Source organism: Heloderma suspectum, chromosome 9, assembly GCF_057233095.1.
Source record: "Heloderma suspectum isolate Gila_16-S chromosome 9, 16-S_ref, whole genome shotgun sequence".
NCBI classification, from domain to species: Eukaryota; Metazoa; Chordata; class Lepidosauria; order Squamata; family Helodermatidae; genus Heloderma; species Heloderma suspectum.
The window spans coordinates 25,037,271-25,057,888 of record NC_139466.1 but is presented as its reverse complement, the minus strand read 5'-3'; the positions used below and the strand labels follow the sequence as shown (position 1 = coordinate 25,057,888).

Below are 20,618 nucleotides of genomic sequence, written 5' to 3'. Positions count from 1 at the left end.
AAAAGAAGTAATTTTGAACACAGCCAAGAAAAGGGGTTTTGATCCTGATTTGCAGTTTGGGTTTTCAGGGTAAGTACAAGCCATAGTCTGCTGGTTCTGATATAATAGCAAACGGTGGTTTGCTGCAAACCAGGAAATAACCAGTTAAGCACTTGAGAGGAGGAAGGAAGGGAGGGTGGAGTGCAAAGCTCAGTCTTATAGGAACAAACCATGATTTGCCATGCCATGCAAATCAGCCCTCTTGCCTGATGAAGACATCTGTGTTACCTGAAAGTCTGCGTTCTTTGACACCAATCTACATTGGTTCAGTAAAAGCTGCCATTTCCTCTCCTTCGACCCTCCTGTCCTTTGGAATGTAGACTACAATACCTTTTGCAGCAGTATCCTCCTGAGGGGACTGAAATCTTTGCTCTGTCTTACACTGGCCTGTAGAATTTGAATAGATGTCATGTCCATTATTGAGGCAAATCTGCTGATCTCACCTCTTGCTCAAATAAACTTTTTGCTGGAAGGTTTCCAAATGAATTTTCCATCTGCACAGTGAGGGATGCCCTCAGCTTTTGCTAATGGAGTTTCCATCATCCTAGTAGAATGACAACATGAAAAATCCCAACACAGCTGCATCCAAGAAGTTAAGTGCTGACAAAGATAGAGACGCTGACATAGGTGAGGGTGTAGGATCAGGTGGGAGAACCACCTTCAGCAGCAGCAGCAATGGGGCTTTGGATGGGCAGTGGAGATCAACCCTTGACCTTCTCATAGGCCAAAATGCAATTGACAAGAAACTGTGTTGGGATTGCAAAGGTACAAGGCATGTGAAAAAGATAACAGTCCCCAAGTTCCACACCTGGGCTGATGGTTTGTGACTGTGGTCAAAAAGGATAGAGGGTTTAGGATAAAATGGGGAGGAAGGAATAAGGTAGCCACTTATGCCTCATCAAAAAAAGAGGAAACAGATTGCCAAAAAGAGGGCACATATTTGCATATGCTGATTTATATGGATGGGCACAAGACAAAACAACAACACAGGGCACAGAACCTTAGCTGAGCACAAGGGGAATGGAACAGCACCACCTAGTTCTGCACCTCTGCTCTATAGTCTGATTTTTTAAAAAATTTGCAGGATTGGATGAAAATTGCAGGGATAGATGCTCCTTCTGAGAGGATCAAGCATGCCAATTTTCAGAAGGATATCTATAGGGGTTTTTGTGCAAGACCATTTTGAGGCAGTCCAACACACTTATCCCCCAATGTTCCTTGTGGACCATTCTTCTGAAAATGACAGATATCCTGGAGGTGGCTTGCAAAGTTTCAGAAGGATAGGTGAAGAGGTTTATGTGAAAGGATACTCCTCAAATTTGGGGTGTGTGTGTATGTGCATGTGAGTGATTCACTTCCCCTTCTCTCCCTCTGTGATATTTTTGGGTCAATTTGTATGGAAATGGCACACATTGTAGAGGTGTCACCAGGCAAGAAACCTGCAGAGTATTTGGCCAATTTGTAAGAAAATGGCACACGTTATAGAAATGTCACTAGGCAAGAAACCTGCAAAGTTTCAGAAGGATAGGTTGGGATTTGATTCATATGAACCCCGATGGAGTTCGAAGAATGGCCATCTCATGGTCCCATCTTTGCCCTTCCCCCAAAGCACAGTGATTGGAAGCCCCCTGGTAAAACATGCTCTATGGTGGACCTGTTAGTCACTCTCCCTTTCCCTGCATCATCATTTAGAGACATGAAAGTAAAAGAAGCTGTTTTTGGAGACATGCTGTCTGCCTTTCTGAAGCCAATGGGTGAACAAAGCCCCATGCAGGTTCCAGCTTCAGTTCTGGTCACTTTGGAGGGAAGCCTGCTTCATCTTGGGAAGCACTAGAAATGGTCCAAAGGGTTGTATTTGGTTCGAGCTTTGACTAAATCCAATGCACATCCCTAATACCTGGTTCCTGAAACGGCTATTTTCAGCTTCTAGACTGAAACTGGAGACTATTTGGTGCAGCCCAAAGTTGAGCCAAGGAACCATGTCAGGGTCGGCTATGCATTTTGATAGACCTTGTGCAAGATGTCCTCAGTGCCCCCCCTCTTGTTGTCACCACCACTGGCCATGCACTTCCCCACTTTCACTGTTTCCAAACTGCACAACCACCTAGAGGGAGATGCAAAGCAAGATGCCCCATTGCCTCACTCCCGTCACTGCTTGTGTATGCAGGGAGGGCAGGTGAATAGCCATTAGCAGCAAGAAGGAAGGGAAACAGCAGCAATGCTAGGAATAGGAATGTCTATCATTTGAAAATCTGACCCTTTGGGGTCTGATGGATCCCTGCTGTCTGCCTGGCTCAGCTTGCACTCGTGAGATGAGCTGTGGGTTTTTCCTGAAATCCAGGAACTTATTTTGGGTTTTTCTTCTCGTAAATAGAAAGTAATTTGAATTCTTATTTTATGCAAATTCTAGCCATAATTTGCTTAATTTGCACAAATTCTAGCTGTAATTTGCAGAAATTGTGGCTGCAATTTATGCAAATTATGTGCATAACAAGCAAATTACAGCCAGAATTTGCACAAATAATGTGAATTGCAGCTGCAGTTTGTGCAACGTTCTATTTATGAGAAAAGAAAAGATAATACCAGCAAATCCACGAGCTGGCCTGACTCGATGCAGATTGAGTCAGACCAGCTTGCGGGGAAGTGAGCCAGAGTCTGGGGGGCCGAGCTGATGAAAGCTTGGCCAACTCCACCCTCCAGATGGATTCCTCTGACATCCCTAGCTAGGAAGTTCTGGTGGTTGGGACCAGTGGTCCCCCAGCAGGGCTTTGAGCCTCGGACGGTGCCCCCAAATGCCGACCCCTAAACCCAGTCCTGAGCGATATTCTCAGTTACTGTACTGGAGAAGCACACTCAGAAGAGTAACTTTCCTTCTCAACCAATATTTCTTTTTTCCTTCGTCACAACTTTGTGACCCATCTTTCCCCCTCTTGATGTATGACATACTTTATGAATAACCCCCTTAGAATCAATCATCCCCCCTGCCCCTGCACTCTTCCAGGATGCTTGTTTTACTCACGTAGCTCTGGAGGCTACAAAGCCCTCTGGGAAAGCCGGCAGCTCCCAGCCAGCTTGCTGTCACCCACTCAGAAACAAACAAACAGCCAAGCATTTTGCTGCTTCAGGCAAACACCTGTTGCAGCATCGGCAGCCAAGCTCGGAGTAACTCCTTGCCAGTAACTGAGGCCGGCCTGGTCCCGCGGAGGAGGCCTGTCCACCTGGCATCTCCCAGAAACACAGTATGTGCTTTTGTCACAGAGCCAAAGTAAACCCCAGCAGACAATTAATCATTGGCTTGGAATGGAATCCACGTTGGGTTCTGCCACTTGGAGCTCGCGCCAGCCCTGCCTCCCTGCAGACAAGCCAGATATTTTGTAGTCCTGTGGATTAGCTATGCTGGCAAATCTGGGCAACTTTTTCTGCTGTTCCCCTCTCACACTGGACTGTGGATGTCTATTTTTCTGTCCTGGGGTGATCTCCCAATGCATGTCTCTTTCCCACTGTGCCTTCAGCTATTCAATAGGGACCAGTGGTGTAGCGGAGTCAGGGCTGGCAGGGACACAGCCCCGGCACTTTTTGATCAGCAAGGATGGTGATATCATCTGCCCCCCACTCAGAATCTCCTCTTCCCTCTGAGCTTAGCCACGACCCTCACAGTAGCTGGGAGCTCAGTGGGTGGAAATGGCTTTTTCCAGAAACAGTATAGAGTTGTGAGCTATCCTCTTTATAATGCAAAGTATTCTGGGATGGCTTGATCTTGAATGGGCGATGAAGTCCCAGTAGCTTTCTCAAAGACCTGCCCCTGGTGGAGATGAGAATGGCTAGAGCTGGTTTGTTGATATGGGTCAAATCTCATTGCTGATTCTTCCTCTGCATGTTTTCCTCACTATGGTGAGATGTATTGCATTTCTTTATAAATTATATTAATAATTTCTAAATTTCCATGTGCGTATCTACAAATTAGGATGTGCAAATTTTATGCCAATGTGTGTCCTCTTTTGTTCTCTCTCTTTTTCGGTGATGCATTTTCTCTTCTTTTTTTTGTGATGGGTAAAAGGCCACCCCATGGATGGTGCAGCTCTTGCTGACAGGCATCCTGCAGGTGCTAAACCTGCTCCCAGCTCCAGGTAACCCCAGCCATTAAAAACCAAACCAGGTCCTGTTGGTATAGCCCTATCATGAGTTCTCTTGGTCACTTTAAGGTGTGACAGAATGTTTGGAACTGGCTTTTATCTTGATAAAAGCCAGTTCTGGGCACCACACTTTAAGAAGGATGCAGACAAACTGGAGAGGGTTCAGAGGAGGGCAATGAAGATGATCCAGGGACTGGAAACAAAGCCCTATGTGGAGAGACTGAAAGAACTGGGCATGTTTAGCCTTGAGAAGAGAAGACTGAGGGGAGATAGGATAGCGCTCTTCAAGTACTTGAAAGGTTGTCACAGAGAGGAAGGCCAGGATCTCTTCTCAATTATCCCAGAGTGCAGGACACAGAATAATGGGTTCAAGTTGCAGGAAGCCAGATTCTGGCTGAACATCAGGAAAAACTTCCTGTTAGAGCAATACGACAATGGAACCAATGACCTAGGGAGGTAGTGGGCTCTCCCACACTGGAGGCGTTCAAGACGAGGCTCGACCGCCATCTGTCAGGGATGCTCTGACTTGGATTCCTGCATTGAGCAGGGGGCTGGACTTGATGGCCTTGTAGGCCCCTTCCAACCCTACTGTTCTATGATTCTATGATAGGTAGATGTCCACAGCTTATTGTCCCAGCAACTATGGTCATTACAGTAATGATAAACAGAATAAAAAAACAATGCTGGCTCTAGGTTTTTGAGGGCGCTTGGGCAAGGAATCCTCAATGAGCCCCCTCCCTCAGTGAGTCTACCTTTTCACCACCACTGTCAGCAGCTACTGTTACTCCTCATCCTCTTCCTCATGATTGCTACCATTTGCTTGCTTGATAGGAAGAGTGCCAGTGAACAAGTAGGCAGTGACATCTCCTGCTCCTCCTTCTCACTGCCACCGTTGTCTGGACCACTCTATTCCAGCACGCTCTTGCCAGTGGGCCCCTGTTGGAGTGTGGACCCCCACAAGTGCCCCATCATGCCTACCCTTGATGCCGGCCCTGCAAAAACACACTGGGAATAGTAAGTGCAATAAATAGCATCTAGAAAAAGGGAATAGTTAAAATCAATATGTTTTCTCCTTTAAATTGAACAACAAACTCTCAGTAATAAGATGTGCAATTCAGATAAATCGGTAGAGAGAAATGTTATTTCGTTCCTTTTCTTCCATCATCAGCTGCAGCATTAACATGCATTTCTATTTACATAAATGGATGGTGCTGGTGCTGGGAAAGGAGGGACAGTCCAGTCCAGTGTGGCTAGAGTTTGGGGTTTGAACTTGAACTCGGGCCAAACTTGGCTTCCATACAAATGTATATTTTTCAATCCTGGTAGCACTCTGCTTATAGAAAAGTGGCTTTGGGAGGGGGCATAATTTAGAGCAGAGAAGCAGTGGGGGGAAGGCATATTTAATTCTTTCCCCATATACATTTTTTGTTTTCTCTAAATGATCCCCTCCCCCCCGCACTTGCTTTCCCCATCCCAAGTGTTCAAGACACATTTTTCTAGGGGAAAACATACAGTTGGAACCTAGTGCTGTGTGTGGCAGTTTGGAGCCCCAAACAGCAGATGATGAAAGTTATTTCCTCCTTATTCCCCCCCCCCCCGGCCATTTAAAAGCTACTGTTTCATAAACAAAATTGCTGTAAGGATTTTAAAAACACTCCATTTTGCACAATGTCTGCTTTGCTGAATTCTGGCCTACATACATGTTGAAAGATAATGGCCTTTTCATTTAAGTCACCTTTTCTGTACAGATCTTGCAGTTGCTTCTCATGCTCCATAAAGACGACCTTCTTCGTAGTTTCAGCCTGCCTCCCAGCCACCGCCTCCCCAGTCCTTCTCTCCCTGACTAGCTCACTTAGCTTTTCCATTTCAAGAAGCTATTTATTACAGGAGTTTACAGTTTTAGCTCCTGATCATTTTGCTAAAAGCAGCATGAGCTGGCTGATGGATCCAATTTTGAGCTATCAGCTTGCCTGTTCTCTCCGTTCAGCCTCTTAGAAATGATGCTGTGCGCCCCCCTGCAAATGAAACTTGTGTTTGCTCCGTCTCCTGTTCCGCCACTGTGATGTGTTGTTTTCCTTTCCCGCTTTCACGTAGGGACATTTCCGAGGCTGTTAGCCATTCTAGGGAGCGAAAATGAGTGCAAAACCAGAGTAATCCCGCAGGAGATGACTTTGGACCAATTAACATGAAGGAGATGGGAACTTCGTCAACCGTGCTGTAGTTCTGAATAAGGTCAGCAAGGTAACAGCAGCATGAAAAGCTGTTTTCTGGTGGCTTCTACAAATTATGCAAACTAGGCACGTTTGCGCATATGTGTATGTGTTTGCATAATTTATTTTGCTTCTGCTAATAAGGAAGATCAGCAAAGTATTATGTAGGTTTGTCTTTCCCCATCACCATTGGGAATTCAGCTGAGCCCATCAAAGCTTTGGACAGTTTATCCGACACAGGGGTTGTCATATCATGTGAACCCGGCCGGTGGGAGTTATTTGAGGGCTAAACAACCCTCGCATAACCCTACGACAGACTGTGGGTTATGTGAGGATTGTTTCACTTTCACATAACCTCCGCTGGCTGGGTTTGCACGACATGATAACCCTCGGATGGGCATTGCATATTCACAATGGCGGCTAGTGCATGCTGCAGCTCTTTGAGGGTTACTTAACCCACGATGGGCTGCCGTGTTGCACCGACCAGGTCAACGCCTTTCCACCTTGAAGTCTATATTCACCTTGAAGCCTATATACATGGTTCCCTTAACAATAACAAAAGCTGAGCTTCTACCAGTGGGACCAGCAGTGCAGGAACATAAGAAGAGCCCTGCTGCTGGGTCAGACTAAAAATGCCTGTCTACTCAGAATTCTGTTCTCACAGTGGAAACTGACTTGTATCTCAGCCTTTTAAAGACAAGATACAAGTCCTGTAATAACTAACTAACTAACTAACTAACTGAAATGAAATATTGCAGTGGGATTAGCATTGCTTTCTCACTTTCCAGATCTGCTCAACTTGGACATTTTCCCCAACAGGCATTGTAATTTGGATGGCGTTAAAAGGGGGTTGGACAAATGCATGGAGGAGAAGGCTGTCAATGGCTATTAGTCCTGATGGCCATGTGCTACCTCCAGTACCAGAGGCAGTGAGCCTATGTACACAAGTTGCTGGGGAACATGGGTGGGAGGGTGCTGTTGCAGGTTCCTGATCAGCAGCTGGTTGGCCACTGTGTGAATAGAATGTTGGACTAGATGGACCCTTGGTCTGACCCAGCATGGCTCTTCTTATGTTCTTATGTATGTTTCTGGTCCTCTCTACTCCCAAGGCAACTGAGCATATAAAGCAGGGGTGGGGAACGTCTTTCAGCCCCAGGGCCAGGTTCAGTTTTGTAGAAGCTGGAGAGGGCTGCATTTCAGTTGTGGGTGGGGCCACAGCAAAAGGGGTGAGACCAAAATACAAAAAAATACCAGCCTATTTCAGCTTAAAGCTCACTTCCAGTCACTAAGCCTTAGGAGAGGCAGTTCAACCATTTAGAATGGAGGAAACACTTTGCAAAAGCTGGAGAACCAGCGAACAACTGGTAGTCAGGGGATAGGGGGTGAGGCTATTCGGGAAAACCTGGAGGGCTGGATTTTACCTGTGGGCCTGAGGTTCCTCATCGCTGATGTAAAGATTACCCTAGAAGAACTTGTTACCATTTGGGGAAGTGGGAAGCATAAAATGTTACAAAGCCCGGAAAATAAACTTATGGTTGTGTTATGTCCGTCTGTCTGTCTGTCTGTCTGTCTGTCTCTCCAGTAGAGACAGACAGACTTGCTCCTGACAGGGGTGTGTGAAGGTTGTTCCATCCGTCCCTCACAAGTTCTGTGGGTTGCATGCAATGCTCTGCTCGACTGTCTGCAGGGTTGCATGCAATGCTCTGTCTGTGGGTTGCATGCAATGCTCTGTCTGTGGGTTGCATGCAATGCTCTGCTCGACTGTCTGCAGGGTTGCATGCAATGCTCTGTCTGTGGGTTGCATGCAATGCTCTGCTCGACTGTCTGCAGGGTTGCATGCAATGCTCTGTCTGTGGGTTGCATGCAACGCTCTGCTCGACTGTCTGCAGGGTTGCATGCAATGCTCTGTCTGTGGGTTGCATGCAATGCTCTGCTCGACTGTCTGCAGGGTTGCATGCAATGCTCTGTCTGTGGGTTGCATGCAATGCTCTACTCGACTGTCTGCAGGGTTGCATGCAATGCTCTGTCTGTGGGTTGCATGCAATGCTCTGTCTGTGGGTTGCATGCAATGCTCTGTCTGTGGGTTGCATGCAATGCTCTGCTCGACTGTCTGCAGGGTTGCATGCAATGCTCTGTCTGCGGGTTGCATGCAATGCTCTGTCTGTGGGTTGCATGCAATGCTCTGTCTGTGGGTTGCATGCAATGCTCTGTCTGTGGGTTGCATGCAATGCTCTGTCTGTGGGTTGCATGCAATGCTCTGTCTGTGGGTTGCATGCAATGCTCTGCTCGACTGTCTGCAGGGTTGCATGCAATGCTCTGTCTGTGGGTTGCATGCAATGCTCTGTCTGTGGGTTGCATGCAATGCTCTGTCTGTGGGTTGCATGCAATGCTCTGCTCGACTGTCTGCAGGCCCCTGGAATGAATTTCTCTCTCTTTTTTTGCTCTGAAAATTATACAGATAAATACGCACTGATGAATGCAAAGCCTGTGCCTTCTTCACGGGACTGCATAATTTACATAACACATTGCAAATTTTCAGAGATTTTAACCATTTTTTTCCCCTTGGCACCATTTCCCTCCACCTTTTGCGTGCACCACCATGGTCTTGTTTTCTCGGACAGGGACTGTGCAAATAATGATTTTAGTAATTTCTCAGTATTAGTAATTCTCAGTAATTTCTCTGTTGCATGTCCCTCTCATTTATTGGTCTTTAAAGTGGGTCCAGAAAACCTCTCCAAATAATTACGTATTTATTATAGTAATATTATGTGAATCACATTCGCATATCATCCTTCAGATTTACGGCTTTTACTACACATTACTACACATTTCCACAAATTTTGCAACTTTGAAAAGAAAAAAAGACTGTGTGATTGCGGACTCTGCTGGACACGCTGGTGCTGCTCCGCTGCAGATTCCATGGCCCAGACTGAAGGAAATCCAAACCCATTTCGGTTCGTGGCAGATTTCTCTGACATCCCTAGTTCGTGACTGTTCGGCATTGCTTTGAAGAAAGGTAGTGCCATCATGACTGATCCGTCTTCCTTGCCACATAGCTTCGCTAGCCATCTCTTTAGCAGATCTTTAAAACCATGTTGGAAAGAAGTGGCCTTCTGATCTGCCCTCACCCCATTTACATTTGAGCAGTAAGACCTGGGATGAGAGTATCAATAATGGCAGGGGAAAAAAAAGTTTACATCAGATTTCCGCAACCTGGTGCCCTCCAGATGTGTGGGAATGCAAATCCCATCTTCTCCAGCCTGCTGTGAATGATGGGAGTTGCAGTCTGACACATCTGGAGGGCACCAAGTTGGGGAAGGTTGGTTTATATGGTTTGCAGTAGGCAGCTCTTCCACCGCCCACATAGAGTTGCCAGGTGCAAGGCTGGTATCAGCAGCTGGCATCCTGGAGCCCCTGACCTGGGCCACCCTTTAATTCCACCCCCCTGCTCCTAGCCTGGTGCAGAAGAAGGGATCCCACTGGAGGGCGTTTTGCCCAAGGGCCCCTCTAACCAGAAGCCAGTCTGGGCCAGCTGCCCAGAAAATACAACTCATTGGCAAAAAAGAGGAAATGCATCCCCAAACAGGACAAAACCGGGCACCAATTGGCATAAAATATGCATCTGCTAATTATACGCATAGATACAAAGTTAGAAATAATTACAATAGTTTAAATAGAAATACCGTACATCTCAGCCTAGTGGGAAAGACTGTGAACAGGTGACTCGTGTACCTACTCAGGCTGCTGTACAGGTATCGCCAACTGTTGGGTGGGCAACTTTCTTATGGCTTTTGGGGTAGAGTCCAACTAAAGTCCTACATAGAGTAGACCCATTGAAATGAATGGGATTAAGTTAGTCATTACTAACTTATGTCCCATTCATTTCAGTGGGTCTACTCTAAGTAGGACTTTTGCTGGACTCTACCCTTGATCTTTAAGCCAGACTTCTACTAGACAGCTCTTCAAATAGATGACACGATTGATCAGAAGACTGTTTCCCGACAGCCCTTCAGATAGAAGAGTCTCCTCTGTAAAGTAAGACACATGGCCACATGGCCCAAGGCCGCCCACTGAACATCATGGCTATGTAGGGATTTGAACCCAGTTCTCCCCAGTCCTAGTCCAATACTCCAGCCGCTATTCCATGCTAATTCATTGCTTTGCCTCCCCCGTAACCTTTTTAGGTGATGAATGTTTAATAGGAACATCAATAGGTTGACAGGCAGTTGACTCCTCCATTTTAAATAGACATGTTTCAGAACCAGAGATTTTGTATTTGACAGGTGTATGCTAGACAGGTATAAATGCCAGGTTGGAAAGGAAATTCATTATTCATTAAAAAATAATACAAAATAGATCAGCCATAACAATGGAATCTAATTAGAGGCTTGCCTTCTTTTAGAACTGGTATTACAGGGAGGCACCAGATTTTAGCGGAGCGGTCCGAATGGATGGCCAACCCCATATGCTGACTGCCCACGCAGAAGTGGCCTTTTGCGGAGGAGCAGGCTCTCAAGGGCTGCTAGTCGGGATACTTACACACAGTGGTGCAGAGGTGAATTCTGAAGTGCAGGCGCTCATCGTGACAGTTCCCATAGCCACAGACCCCAAGGAGAGTCCAAAAAGGCAGGCAGCCGTGTTGATCCAAATCACCAAACCAGAGTCCAAACCAGAGTCAAAAAATACGAAACCAGAGTCCGAAACCAGAGTCCAAACCAGAGTCCAAAAATGCAAAACCAGACTCCAAAACCAGAGTCCAAAAACTCTGCAAAACCAGAGTCCAAAACCAGAGTCCAAACCAGAGTCCAAAAATGCAAAACCAGACTCCAAAACCAGAGTCCAAAAATGCAAAACCAGACTCCAAAACCAGAGTCCAAACCAGAGTCCAAAAATGCAAAACCAGACTCCAAAACCAGAGTCCAAAAACTGCAAAGCCAGAGTCCAAAGCCAGAGTCCAAAAACTCTGCAACACCAGAGTCCAAATGAGAGTCCAAACATGCAGGCCGCTGTGTTGATCCATATCACCAAACCAGTGCTAGCGGTTTTCATCTCCACTCCATACCAAGCCACCCTGAAATACTTTGCATTACAACAGGGAACCATATATTATTGCTGGGAAAATTCCTTTCCAGCCAGAACAGGGAAGACTGAAGGGGGTGGCAGATGATGTCAGAGTCCTTGCTAATCAAAATGTACCTGGGCTGTGTCCAGTGGTCTAATTCAGATGTAACAAAGGCTTTTGCCTTTGCTCACACAAATCCCTTGTTAGCGTTGCTTTTTCAATTCCTCCCCTCTCTGTTGTTTGTTACTGTTGCCTGTAGACTGGCAGCTTCTTGGGGAAGGGATCTGTCTTTCCTGCTAATAATGTTTTGTAAGCAAACTGCCATCTGCATTAAGTTTTCATCAGACTAGTTTTCAAAGCTATGCCCAGTTAGGGTGGCCAGATGCAGAAGAGGACGGGGCTCCTGCATGCTTAATAATTGTGTAGATGAGGGAATTTGAGCAGGTGTAGCTTGCAGGATGAGCCTCATGTGGGGCAGAGCGGTAGGCGGCAGTATTGCAACCGAAACTCTCCCCATGACCTGAGTTCGATCCCAGCGGAAGCTGGGTCTTGGGTAGTCGGCTCAGGTCGACTCAGCCTTCCATCCTTCCGAGGTGGGTAAAATGAGTACCCAGCTTGCTGGGGGAAAGGTAGTCACGACTGGGGAAGGCAATGGCAAACCACACCACTACAGTCTGCCATGAAAACGCCAGCGCAAGCAGGCGTCCCTATAGGGGTCAGTAATGACCCAGTGCTTGCACAGGAGGAACCTTTCCTTTCCAGCTTGCAGGACAACTGTTAAAGGCACAGAAACTCTGTCCTCTTTCGTATCTGGACATTCTAATCTCTTAGACATTGTTAGATGGGAAATATAGAAGTAACACAAGTGGGACCTGTAACAAAATATTGCCCTGTATCCTCCTCTCCTAACAGGGATGCTCCTGTTTAAACTTTAAGCCAGCCAGTCAGACATACCCTTCTACATTCCATTCACTCCCCTTTTCAGTTTTTCTTTTTCAACAGACGCTCAACATTCTGTGACTACTGAGCATGCTCAGTTTTAAATGGGCTATTTTAAAGGAGATTTTGACCACTTAGGTATTTTAAAAGATTTTGTTTGTCTTTTCCTTCCTTCTTTCCTTCTACCTCGGGGTTCTCTAGAGCATGTTGATACCTCCGTCTTTTTTCTCAGTGGTCCCATTTTGGCTCCATTTCCATCGGCACTCCTCACCCAAATTTGCTATTAGAGGGTGTGAACATCTTTGCATTAGCGGACAAAAGGAAGCAGAAGATCTGGTACATTATCTGTTTTGCTGCCCACTGTAAAGAGATGGGAGAAACATTTATTTATGAGCTTAACAACCAAATCATCAGACTTTACAAAGGCCCAGAAATTTCATTATCTTGTTGTGCAAATAGACTTGCATGTAGCACAAGTTGAACTTTGGAAAGCTGCTGAGAAACTTGGAACCAAGATAATAAAGGAGATTGCATTGATCATTAAAACAAAGGACAGCATACATAATTATGATCCTTCCAAAAGTACTTATTTCTATATATATTCTGTCTTTGATAAATGACCTTTTGGTTGATGCAATAAAATATTTGGCAGACTGTCCATATATATTGATGGCATTCTATAAATACATACTGTTGTAAGCTTGGGGGGTTGGACCTCCAAGACCCCTTCCAGTCCTATGATTCCATGAGTGTGAGACAGAAGACTGGAACAACCAGAAGGGTTGCTAAAATGGTCAAACTGGCTGTACAGGAGAGAGTTAATAGAAGAGGAGAATGCCTTACTGTCCTGGCAAAGGTGCCAGATACCTTTGCTTTGTTATGGAGATTGGCTGATTGCTTTCAACAGCTGGACCACAATGACTAGGAAATAGGCAGACACTGTTCTGGAAGGGGATTACCTTCCTTCCTTGGGGCTGAGAATGATTTCATCAAGTTGTGTGTATGAGAAGAAACTGCACTTGGAGAAAGGCAGGGAGAGAGAGAGAACACTGGGTTTTGGGATTCGGTAAGCTAAGAACATTTTGTGATGCTGGTTGTCTCCCTACAGTGGGAGTATTGAACCTCTTTCAACCCAAGGACTGAATTATTCCATTTCAGAGAAACTCCCTGGGCTAGTGGTAGGTGGAGCTAAAGGTGAAGTGGGTGGGGCCAGAGGAAAAAGGATGGTGCCAAAAAGAGCAAAAGTACCAGCATCGTTTAGTGCAAAGCTGTCACTGCCAGTAACTCAGCCTTAGAAGAGGCATTCCAACCTTTTAGAATGGAGGGAAAAAGCTGCACAAAAGCCCAGAAACCAGCAAGCAGTGGTTGGGGAAAGGGTGAGGGGCCAGGGGCTGGTGATGTGGTCATCTGAAGAACCTCCCCTAAAGTTCTACACTCCTGCCCTGGGATATGAAGTGGGAGCAGTGGATGTGGGGCTCCCTGTTGGAGTGGCTAAACCCCAACTCCACGGTTGCTCAACCTGTTTAATAGTCAATTTATGCAAATACTGAATGCCAATAAGCCTCCAGTGACTTCCTTCCAAAGGAAACCAAATCTGGTTAAGCTTTGCACCCCTGAAAGTTTTCACCGCTTGGAGAATTGGGGTGCACTTAACAATATGCACATTCTTGACTGGGCAGATGAAAAGCACCACCTTGAACCCTCCTGGAATCCTACCGGCTTTTCATTTTGTGGATCATCTAAAGTGGGGGTATTGAATTTCTTTCAGCCCAAGAGCTGAATTCAATTTCAGAGAAGCTCTTGGGGCTGCATCCCAGTGGTGGGTGGGGTGGGGTCAAAAATATTAAAAGTGCCAGCATATTTTAGCTTAAAGCTCTTACTGTCTAAGAGCCTTAAGAAAATCATTTCCACCTAGCAGAGTCGGGGGGAAAACACGCAAAACCTGGGACAGCCAGTTGTGATGTAGTGGTTAGAGTATTGGACTGGGACTCGGGAGATCCGGGTTCTAGTTCCCACTCGGCCTGAACCTTACTGGGTGTCTTTGGCCTAGTCACTGGCTCTCAGCCTAACCTACCTCAGAGGGTTGTTGTGAGGATAAAATGGAGAGGATAAAATGGAGAGGATAAAATGGAGAGGTGGAGGACCATGTAAGCTGCCTTGGGTTCCTTGCAAGAGGAAAAAAGGCGGGATATAAATGTAATCATAAGTAAAGAAATAATGTTTTAAAACCAAAAAATGATTGGTGGTCAAGGGAAAGGGGCCATGGACATCTGGGGATATGGCCATCCTGAGGTCTGGATTTGGCCTGGATTTGATTCAACACCCCTGATCTAAAGCCAGGCACACACATGCAGCGGCCTTCCCCAACAATTGTGACTTGCCCGGCTAGGACTGCCTGACTTGACAGTGCAAATGTTTGCCTTGTGGCGACCATCTATGTACTTGGCATCCGGGATGATGAGGCAACTTAATTGCACATTGGACCCAACTTCTTGGCTGCTGACCCAACAGCCTCAGGAGGTTGCTAGGGAACCAGATCCTCCTGCTGGGTTTTTAAAACAGCAGCAGCAAGCTTCCTTTAGTCTGGCATTTCCTTTCTTCGGTTGAGTTGGAAAGAGCAAAATGCTGGGCCGTATGAACCGTGCCCCTATCGTAGGCTGGTTTACAGAAAGCCAGCATTGAACTGCCTCTTGTCTTGGCTTTAGCAAAGCTAATTATGTTTCAAGGGGAAAGGATGGGGCACTTCGAGATCAAAACCCAATGTGTGGTTATCTTTATTTTTTGCGCCAACTTCACTTGGCTCGTACATGATTGTGTGTGTGTGTGTTTTGCCTCGCCCCGAGTTTATCTGGACTGGTAATCGGATTATTAATCCATTTTGCTTGGAATTGCATACATCCAATGAGGCAGCCTGTGTAATGGGGGTGAGCTTAATTCTGAAGCTGCTAAATCTACTTTGAGTAGCAAAGTGGATGTGATATTAATGGCTCCAGCTAAACCCATCCCTATTAGGGGTGGAAATATCAAATAATGAACTCGCTGACGGTCTTCGCTAGTGCTGCTCCTTAATGACTTAGCTGGGAGCTCGGATGTGCTGATGTGCCGGGATTAACCAATATCTCGTCGGATCACCACTGTGATTGGAGGGGGAATCTCACAAAATGAGGGCTGGCCTTTCAGCAGACTGAAAACAGGGAGCTGTGCTTTGATATTGCCAGAATCTCCCTTTAGAGAGGACCACTTTACACTTGCACAGAGGCAAAGCCAGGGCTGCCACTCAACAGGGAAACTCTGTTCACATCATCACATAGCGCAGGGCTGAGGAACAGCCGAGATGAGCTGTGGGGCCAGAATGCTCCTCGCCAGACCCGCTGCAGACCGCGTGACATCAGTGACATCAGGTGATATCAGTGGGGATGGCCACGCCCACTGCTGTCATCACCCCACCTCCCACCCATTTTTACTGTCTCTATGCTGAGTAGAGGCATGGAGTTCTGTGCCTCGTCTCATTGTGGAGATGTTGGGAGGAGCAGCTGTTGAGTCCCCAGGTTTGCATGCCACTTGTCATCCTGATGGGGGTGGCGAGCAATGCACAGCCAGCCAGTGTGATTCCATTCTGGGTTTCGGTCTGAACCAGCCAGAACTCTAAAGGAGCTGTCTAAAGTGCTGAACCCTATCCCCTTGCAAGACAAGGTTAGCCCAGGCAGCGTCTTTCAGGACCTTGGCCAGCTCCAAGTATCGAGGTAAGCTGTTGACTCAGCAGTCGTCAAAGGCATTCTAAAGCCTTATAAAAGCCAGCAGCTTAAGACCTGCAGTTAGCTCAGACAAGCAGTTTAATGGGCTACTTACTGCCTGATTTGTAGCCACTGGCTCCTACAGGGTAGGGGTGGTGAAGGCTGTAATGGGGGAATGTCCTCTGCATCTGAGGAGTCAGGTAGAGGCACATCCTGTGGTCTGAGTGGCCCTGGAATAGCCGGAGTTGGGTTAATGGAGAGAGTCTCCTCTGAGTCCTCTTTGGAGCCAGAGGATGGGTCAAGGCTGGGGAACATGACATGGTCCTTGTTTGGGCATATGAATAAGGTTGGAGCTAGAGCCAATCACAGTTCCCTAATGAGTCTACTTCCACAGTTGAGGCTGATGGCTCTGATTTTGGTGGGGCTGTGAATCCATTCTGGGTTTCAGAACCAGTCAACTGTCCAAGGTGCTGAACTCATTTTTGGGATGAGTTCTTTCTGGTTCTTTCTGGCTGGTTCTGACTGAAACTCAGAATGGATTTACAGCCCCACTGAAATCAGAGCCACCAGCACCCACTGTACCTCTGTGATTACATGTGTTTGCTGAATTCACATTCCCTTTTGTATTTTCAGATGTACACTTCTAAAGATCTTGGGTGTACAAAATGTAATGTGTGCCCTTAACCAGGGCACAACATGAGCCTTTGTGGAATGGAAGCTAAACAAAGGAGATGCTGGCGTTATAAAGGAGCTGCACCAGGGCTTCAACTGGCTGGCGGTGCGTTTTCAGATCTGCTTTAAGGTTCTGGTTTTAACCTTTCCAAGTTGCCCATCCACAATGAGCACCTAGAGAGCAGGCTGAGCAGGCACACAGGTCCCCTGGTCACGGAGTGGTATTTCGTTTCTACTGAAATGATAGCCATGATTTCTAAGTTTGCGTCTATAGAGATAAATGAGCACACACGCATTTTTAAGCAAATTGGTGTCTAGTCTTCCTTTTTGGTGATGCAGTTCCTCTTTTTTGGCAACGTGTAAGTGGCTCCCCTAGTCCCCCCTCCCTCTTATATTATTTTTCCTGTTGTATGTGATGCCCAAAGCCCTCTGATATTTCACATTTCGTCTCAGGGAGAGTTGCGCATCCTGTACTCTTCCTTTGTATTGGTTTCCCCAGGAATCATTTGGCACATGCTTTTGAGTGAGCATCCCAGGTTTGTTCCAATTATCGTTACAGCTTTGGTGGCCAGCGTCACTGCTGCATTTGATGTCCAGGTGCTCAGAGCTTGCCTTTATCAGAGATGCCTCGAAGTTGTTGCCCTTGTTTCTAATCTCTCTTGGCCTGTTTGTATTTAATTCTCTCTGCTCGCCCGTGTTCCAAAACACCTCCCAATTTACTGTCATCTGCCAAATTCATTAACGTGCTGTTTACTCCCTCTTCCAGGTCATTAATGAAGGCATTAAATAAGAACAGCCCGACCCCAGATCCCCACAGTACCCCGTGAATGCCTCCCCCTGTTTCTAATTACCTTTTGTTTATGGCCCTTCAGATGGTTCTCAGCCCACATGGCACTCTTCAAGTGATTGGAATTAATTTTTCAAGGAAGGCTTTGCGGAACATGGTAGCGATTAAGTTGCTGATTCCTGCCATACCTCTAACAGAGGATGCCTTTTCTACTTCTGCCGCCATCCCCCCCCCACTTTTCGTTTGGCTTGCCATCTGTTTCTTCCTGGAAACGTGATATAACAGGAACTACTTTATACTAGATCAGTGATTCAAATACCAGAATTTGGAAAACAAAAGGACGAAACAGAAATAATAATAATAATAATAGAGCCTCATGCACATGCAGAAAACCCAGAAATAGCAGAATTTGGAAAACAAAGGGATGTCATGGAATAATAATAATAATAATAATAATAATAATAATAATAATAGATGATGGGGCAAGCCTCATGGATGTCAGGTTGGACACTAAGCCCATAGAATCCTAGAGTAGTTCTGATTCTGAGGAAGAGCAGCCGCTCCTGGGAGAGGAGCGTGCTCATCCTTCCCAGGGCCAACAGCTGGCAGGGATTCCTCCCACCGGCATTCCTAGCATAGATAGCAGTCCCGGGAGTGAGAGAGCACAGGAAGCAGATTTGCTGGATGCGCGACGCCGATGCAGGGAGCGGCGCCAAATGGAGGGCGCGGAAAGGAGGCGTAGTGCCCGGTTGGTGCGCAAACAACGGTTGCGCGCAGAGGATCCAAGGGAAAAGGGGAGGGACTCTCCCTAGCCCATAAGTTCAGGGTCTGCCAGTGATTCTCCTTCAAACGGGGACCAACTGTTCCAACTTAGGGCATAGGTACTCTGCTGCTCATATCTAGTTGCTAACAGTAGAGTTGCTAAGTTGTAAAAGAAGAATAAAGCTTTGAAAAGAATCCCTTTGTCTGTGTCTGGACTTGGCTACTGGATTAGACTGAGAGAGGCCTCCAAGGAGCCCTTGACAATATACATGCTGAAAACCCAGAAATGGGTTTGCATGTAAATGCTGAATCCCAGAAATGTTGCCCCTGTGCCTTTAATATTAGCCTAGCACAGAGAAATGTATTTATTATACCATTTATATCCTGCCTTTCCCCCCAGGGAATTCAAGGCAGTGTGTGCAGTTCTCCTGTACTCCTATTTTATCCTCAGAACTAGTCTGTGAGGTAGGTCAAGTTGGGAGACAGTGACTAGCCCAATGTCACTGAGTGAGCTTCATGGCTGAGCAGGGATTTGAACTCAGTTCTCTCCACTCCTAGTCCAACACTCTAACCACTACACTACACTGCTTCCTTGAAATATAGGAGGTACAACTTCACTTTGGGATAAAGTCATGGGGAAAAGTGCAGGCAGAGCTGGCCCAGCTATAGAGGCAGACTACAGAACTCCCCAGCACGCCAATGTTCTGAGGGTGCCTGTTTTAGCTGTAAATGTCTTGCAGGGAGGCAGAGAGATGCTGCCTGAACTTTTCAGTTATTATTTCCCCTTCCCCTATGCTTATGCATTCTTATAACGGAAGTGGGGGATTCTAATTGGTTATTGATGAGTGTCCAGGGATCTGGGTGTAGTCCAGCTTAACTATTTTGAAGTGGAATTGTGCAACAGTTAAGCTACTGATATTAGCATGAAAATAACTTTTGCAGTCAAGCCTGGGTTATTTAACAGGCATTTGTTATGCTGCTCAGCATATAAGGCACAAAAGGCGGTGGTGAGGTGGACTTTTAGGACTCCTTCAAATGGGGCTTTTATCCTGCGATTGAGATTGCTCCTTTACATGACCCTGTGACCCTCCAGGGCATCTCCTGCACTAAATGCCCTTTGCTCCATTTTTAAATAGATCGCAGATAATGAGCTATCAAATTACCCCTTGTGTTCTGCTTCAGTTTCCTCCCTGAAAAGAGGAAAAGGGCAAGAAAAGGTGCAAGATCAATGAAATATAATGGAAGACTTGGATACGGGGAGAAGGAGGGAGGAGGAGAGGGGGAAAGGAAGCGTGCATAAAGGGAGTCAGCTGTGATCCTGCATTTAAAATGGAAGCAGAAAGCCCCATTTTAAATGCAGGATTTTAGGCTGGTGTACAGATGCCCTTAAAAACATTTGCCTAAGGCAGCAAAAAACCTTAGGCTGACCCTTGAAAGGCTTCACCTGCTAACACTGTGTTTTTCCAATTACTTCATGCCATGCTAGGAAAAAAGCATTTCTTTGGCTGGTGGCACCTACACTTCAAATCAGTGCCACCAGCCTCCACGGGTCCTCGTACAGAAGATGCCTGGACAGGTAGGTGAATCTTCCTACTTCTACTCTGGTGATGGGATAGTGTCCTGCCAGTGGAGGCCGGTGGCTCCAATTTTGGTGGGGCTGTGATTCTATTCTGGGTTTTAATCAGAACCAGCTATTTCAATAAGGGTGAGTTTCTCCAGCAATTCACTTTCCTGCTCTGCTGTGACAGAAAGCAATTAGTAGCTCCCCCTCTCCCCCTCCCTCCTTCCAAGGGGTAGCAAAGAACTTCAAGTAATGAAACATCATGAATTCAGATCTCAAATCATTTCCCCCATCTCTGGTACCATTTGGATTGCTTGGGGCCCTACAACATAGATAGCTAGTGCAGTGTAGTGGCATAGATCATTTTCACAGCCAAGGCTTAGATGGGCTTTGTTTCCAATCAGTTCCTAACCCCAAGGTAAAAGCGACTTGGGCTGCAGTGTGCATGTGTTTGATTTCTCTTGCAAGCTCTTTCCCATGTTAGCAGCATTCAGAAGTGTCTCAACAAGCACATTATGATCTCAGGCACATGTTTTGGCATCAAGTATGAACATTCTCGGAAACTGGGCACTAGGAAAATTGTAGTTCAAGTCACCCCTAGGTAACAAGCTAACTCAGGGTGAAACTAGAGGGGATGTCAATTGCAAGGATGCAATTAAAGTGCACATTTTTTGTTATGTCAAAAGCAGCTACAGGGAAGCCTGTGCAGCTGTAGAACT

General features: G+C 46.3%; 1 protein-coding gene across 1 annotated transcript in view; it reads left to right on the top strand.

Annotated features, from left to right (window-relative positions):
• TSPAN6 (tetraspanin 6) overlaps positions 1–19,888 on the top strand; it is a 103,055-nt gene extending 83,167 nt beyond the window's left edge. The window contains exon 8 of the mRNA XM_084813823.1: positions 19,825–19,888. The gene's annotated coding sequence lies outside the window, so the exon portion shown is untranslated. The remainder of the gene's footprint in view (positions 1–19,824) is intronic.
• The last annotated feature ends 730 nt before the right edge of the window (positions 19,889–20,618 follow it).